Source organism: Dipodomys spectabilis, unplaced genomic scaffold (assembly GCF_019054845.1).
Source record: "Dipodomys spectabilis isolate Male_0828 unplaced genomic scaffold, ASM1905484v1 ptg000433l, whole genome shotgun sequence".
Taxonomy (NCBI): domain Eukaryota; kingdom Metazoa; phylum Chordata; class Mammalia; order Rodentia; family Heteromyidae; genus Dipodomys; species Dipodomys spectabilis.
This window is the reverse complement of record NW_024871110.1, coordinates 1,167,110-1,173,005: the sequence shown is the minus strand read 5'-3', so window position 1 is coordinate 1,173,005 and position 5,896 is coordinate 1,167,110.

Below are 5,896 nucleotides of genomic sequence, written 5' to 3'. Positions count from 1 at the left end.
TTCTTTTCAAGTACCATTAAGGAAACGGTTTACTGGTACTAAGACACAAATGTAAAACAACATGATTGCTTGTCTTGATAAGTTGAGCTAGTATATATGAGTTTGAAAAGAAACCATTTTTAACTGTTTTGAAATTTTAGAGCAAGTTTAGATTCATACAAAAATAAAGGAAAGTACACAGAATGCCCATTTATCTCACTCAGTTTCTCCCATTGATAATAATTTATACCACACTGGTACACTGATGAAAACAATATAATTGGGAAAGGATTCATTCTCTCAACTCTTTTTAGGTTTAAACAAGTAGCATAATCATATCTTGGCACTCCTAATCTTTATATTCAAATCACTGAAATTAATTTGTGAAACAGATATAAAAAGAGATTTGAGAAGAAAAGCCTCAAACAAAGCTGGAATAACACGTCATTCCCTGTTTCTTTTCCTTTTAACTGTACTAATTGTTAGACTGAAACAGCAGGCAAGGATTTCTGGGACTACATACACTACTATGCAAAATATCTTGAACAAAAGAGAAAAAACAATAAATGAAATCATATCACCATAACAAAAGGAGTGAGTTTTAAACATTTACTCTTAGCATTAATATCTACATTCTTTATTAAAGGTCTAAGTTTGATCTGTGCCAGAAAAATTACTCATAGGTTATAGTTTATAATAAGGTATGTTATACAATAGGGTGTGATATACAATAAACAGTACTTTCCAATCTCTTATGAAATGTAGAAATAAATTATTTTCCAAATTCTGATGGTCTATCATTGTAATAATAATATGTTTCAATTTAAGAGCAGACATAATATTCTACTGGCAATATTTTCTCCAAATTCCAATAGAACAAAGCTCAGATGATCAAAAAATCTAAAGATGAAGAGAGCTTCAATGAATGAAAAATTGATGTAAATTTCTTCTAACATCTCTAACGCAATTTAAAAAAATAATGTTATTGATATATAGAGAGTTTACAGTTAAATCGGTAAAGTAGTGAGTACATTTCTTGTCAAACTTGTTGCCCCCTGCCTCATTTGCTCCCACTTTCCCTCCCCCTTCAATCCCTCCCACCAAGAGTTATATTTCATTTCCAACATATTTTCTTGTGAGTATTGCTGTTGCATCTGTTTCTTCCTGGTCTTTTGTCTCACCATTTTGTTGTTCCCCTCCCTTTCCCTATTTCAGATAAATGTATATACAAAACCTACGGTACCAAAATCATCAAATAGAGTGACAGTAGGGGATAAATCGTAGCAAAACAAAAACACAAAAGAAAAAATAAATAGCATAGTACATTTAAAAAATAACAAAGAAAAACCTCATAACTTTGAGTTTATTTCATTTAGCATCAGTTTATATGGTCATATGTACACAGCTATTGAGCTATTCTGCTCATCTGCTAGGACTATCCTAGAAATATAGTAATTATTACAAATAAAGAAAACCATGGGATGTATGTTTCTTTGGGTCTGGTTTACTTCATGTAATATGATTTTTTCCCCAAGTCTTTACATTTCTTTACCAATGGGGTAATATCATTCTTTCTAATGGAAGCATACAATTCCATTTGTATGTATACAATTTCTTGATCCATTCATCTACTGAGGGGCATCTGGGTTGGTTCCACATCTTAGCTATTGTAAATAATGCTGCAATAACATGGTTGTGCTGGTAATTTGAATATGGTCTTGATTGTGGTCATTTGGGTAAATGCCCAAGAGTAGGAATTCTGGGTCTTAGGGGAGCTCTATGTTTAATTTTTTGAGGAAACTGCACACTGTTTTTCAGAGTGGTTGAACAAGTTTACACCTCCACCAACAGTGTAGCAGCATTCATTTTTAGCCACAATCCTTCCAGCTTGGTTCTCTCCTGGAACATTGATGTCTTTGGAAAACCTTTTTTGTTGAAAGGATATATATATGTATGTATGTGTGTGTGTTTATATATATATGTTTATATATATATGTATATATATACATATATATATACACACATATGTATACATGTATATAAAAGTTATATATTTGTTTGGAAAGTTATATACATTATATAATATATATCCTTACAACAAACGATAGATAGATAGATAGATAGATAGATAGATAGATAGATAGATAAATATAGATTGGTTTGGTATTTCTGCATTTAGCCAGTGTCTACTTATTATAATATATATGCTTTGATCTAGTATGTCTGAATCTACCTCCTGGAGCAAATAACCAAAACAATTCTCTCTATCTCCCTCTCTTTTCCTAGCTCTTGGTTCTTAAACACAACAATTTCTTTTCTTAGGGCTAAAATAATTTCAGTTCTGATCTATGAATGAATCCTTGAGGTATTTTACGACATTATTAAAGAATTATCATTTTTAACAAATTTGCAATTTCATTTATCTTGTTAATAAATATTTTCTTTTCCATGAAAGGCAGTATGCATAACAGCGATGATTATATACTGTTATATGAGACAAAGCTATGTTCAAATCCAGATTGTATAACCTTGATTATATATAAATAGTAATTATGTTAGCATGTTTTTATTAGAATAAATAAGTTTACTTATATGGGATGAAAAACTCTAACTCAACTAAAATTCATCTATTGTGATTCTTTATTAAAGTAATCATTTCTTTGGAACAATCTTATCCTTACTTGACACATGACATTACAACAAATAACCTATTTATTGTAATTTATATTTGAAACATATTTATGTTTAAAATTCATCATATCTAAGGAAGAAAAGATGGATTGAGAAAAGTTGACTCTGTCTGAAGAGAATCAATAGTAATGGGATTAACAATGATGTAAGTTAAGGATAGGGGCAAGCAATGAGTGCTGTTGACAACACTCAACTGGGCAAATTGAATCTTATTGTACATGCTTATGGTTTACAAACAAAATCTTGTTTTCCTAAAGGTTTAGGTTTAGCATTTATTTACTGATTTACAATTATACACTTTAGTTGTTGATTAAAATATATAATGTGCTTTCTTACCTTGTCCAAATTTACCTCTAGCACATATTACAGTCCCGGGAGGTAAGAGGGACATTATTTTCAAGAGTATAGAACAAACAAAACCAAGCCCATTACTTTATTTCAACTATATCAAAAAATAGTTGAATTAAAAATTTTATTGATAGGCAACAGATAACTACAAGAGATGGTGAAATGCAAAGGAAACATATATTGATGAGTAGATCACAAGGTCTCTGATAGAGAATACTGTAATTTGTTTTCAACCAGAATATATGTCCTGCCACAGTCATGGGATACAACAAAATGGGTTTCTAAAACACATAATCCTTAACCCACCTAGGTATTAATGAAAGGATTCATTGTATGCTATATGAATAGTTGCTAAAAAAAAAAAAAAAGTAGAACTTTAAATTACATTCCCAGGCTATGCCTTAGAGGAAACCTCCCTCAATTTTGGGTAGGTGATTGCTAAAAAAATCCAAACCCCTTTCACTACAATAAAACCTATTCTGGGTGAAAAAATTGTCACTCTTACCCTAAAGATGACCTGCTGTCAACGTATTAAATGCACATTCTTTCCTTTATCAACTATCCATTCATTTTCACTACATTTTGTGTCTTATGTGAATTCCTCTTTCATTGGAGGCAAGAACCAGGTCAGACTGCTGCATTGGATTTCCTGTAACATTATTAAATAATCTTTGTTTTCTAGGACATTTTCAACCTGATATAATGATACTACATTAGCATGGATGTTTCATAATCTCCATGCTATATTAGTAGTAATAAAATTCCATAAAATCTGTTCAGTAGTGTAGGTTTTGAAAGAAATGGTCAGCATCAACGTTCCATGAATACATTGTTGTAGTGTGAAATAAACAATCATTCTGGGTCCTAAACCTTAGGAAATATGTAAGTCAAAAATATGCTTAGACTATTAGAAAAATAATTCAGTTATGGTATTTTAAGTGATAGCTGAAAATAGTCAAGCTCTGTAGCATCATGTAAAGAAGAAGAAAATTGAGTGTGCTTCCCAACCATCTTGACAACATCGATTTTATGTTGTTTACTTGAATTCCAGGTAACTTTAAATTACAATTGATTTAGTAAGATAAAATATCTCTCAGTCTCTTTCCATCTTTTAATGTGTCTACTTTGTGGGGATAATGTGCAGTGACTTTACTTTTTAAAGATAACTCTTGTTCAATACAACAATATTTAGGCCCTTGAATGTGAGAATTTCAGAAATAAAGGTGTGTAGAAAAGAGAGAACTTTTAACCAACTCCAGTTTTGAAATTCCTTTCTCTCCTTCCATTTTTGGGTGGAGAACTTTGAAATAATATTGGCTTTCCTGTCAAAAAGTTCATCAGAAAAATACGACATTGGAAAGGTGAAGTCAATTTTGGCTGTCAACCCAAGAAAATCCATTAAAACACTAATCAATGTCATTAATGGCAGTCTGTTCAAGGAAAATAAGCAGGCTTGTAAATATTCTAGAATATATATTAGACAGATCATAAGAATCTTTTAATATTTAGTCTAGTCAGAGAAACCCCAGTGATGCCACACATCCTGAATCCCCACATTCTATTTAGTGTCTGCTAAGTGTTTTGAACATGTGAGTGTAATTTGGGTGCTAATTGTGGTGGTTTTACCTCCTTGGCTATAAAACTATAAAAAAAATATGAAGCAGAAGTATTTACATGATAATTACCATTCTTGTTTCAAAAGAAAAAGCTCTGAAGCAATTACCTATTTCTACTAAGCGGATTGTGACAAGGCAGTTTCACCATGAATTTATTGAAAGATTATGATCTTGGCAATGTTTCCTAATCAGTGTGCCATGAAAATTTGAGCCATTATCAAAACATGGTGTGTCTTGAAATATCCTGAGTTTTTACCCCAGCCAGTTGTTTTTTGGCCAAAATATTCATTTCTAAAGTGACTACATTCAGCTTGTGTTTTCAGAACGAAAAGCCAACTAGTTCCTATGAGGATCATCAACAGCAGAATAGGACAATCAAGACTGGCGAGGAGACCTCCAATACGATTGCAATAGATGTCCCGGACTGAATTATTGAAAATCTTTTATAATAATGAAATTACAGATTGAATGAGAAATGAAAACACTTCCAAATTAACTATTTACTGTCGACAGCACTCAAAATATGAGGTCACCAAATTGCTCTCTAACTTCTAGAAATATTCCTTAAATTAATAAACTTATGGATTAACTATTCAAGCATTCATGAATAGGTTCATAAACATATATCCAGAAAATATATATCCTCTTTGTAAGAAATTTCTATCGTGTAAGTCTTTTGATACTAAAATACTACTGGATTTTTTGAGGTCTAAAATGAACTGGGAAAATATTCAGCCTGTTCATAATAAATTGAATTTGGTGCTACAGTATCTTCTAGATACTCCTTCACTTCACTTTACCTCGGTTATTTGTTTCTTAACCTTACTATTCTATTTTCCATTTTTGTAAAAGATGACAATTAAACTTGCTTTATAAATACTTATTAGTAAATTTACCATACATTATTCAAGGGACTGTAATCTTTATTATTGAAATAACAAAATATGTCCTCTTTAATTCCTAGAAGTGAGAAATTTGAGTCACACTGAGAATGTTCTTCTGGTCTGTTCATGCTTTCAACCTAAATAAATTTTTTTAATTTCTCATGCCATATTCTTAAGTAATTTTGGTTATTATACATGGGATGTTTTGGGGTTATTCATTAGTATTATACTGGATAGTACTTTTCTTCTAGCTGTCTGACAACATTGGACATGCAATTTGAGGCAATGATTCATCTTACAACAATGGATGTTCTTTCAGATTAGATGAAAGGAAAAACTAAACATGTTAAATGAATTGGAGACAACCAATTTAAATTT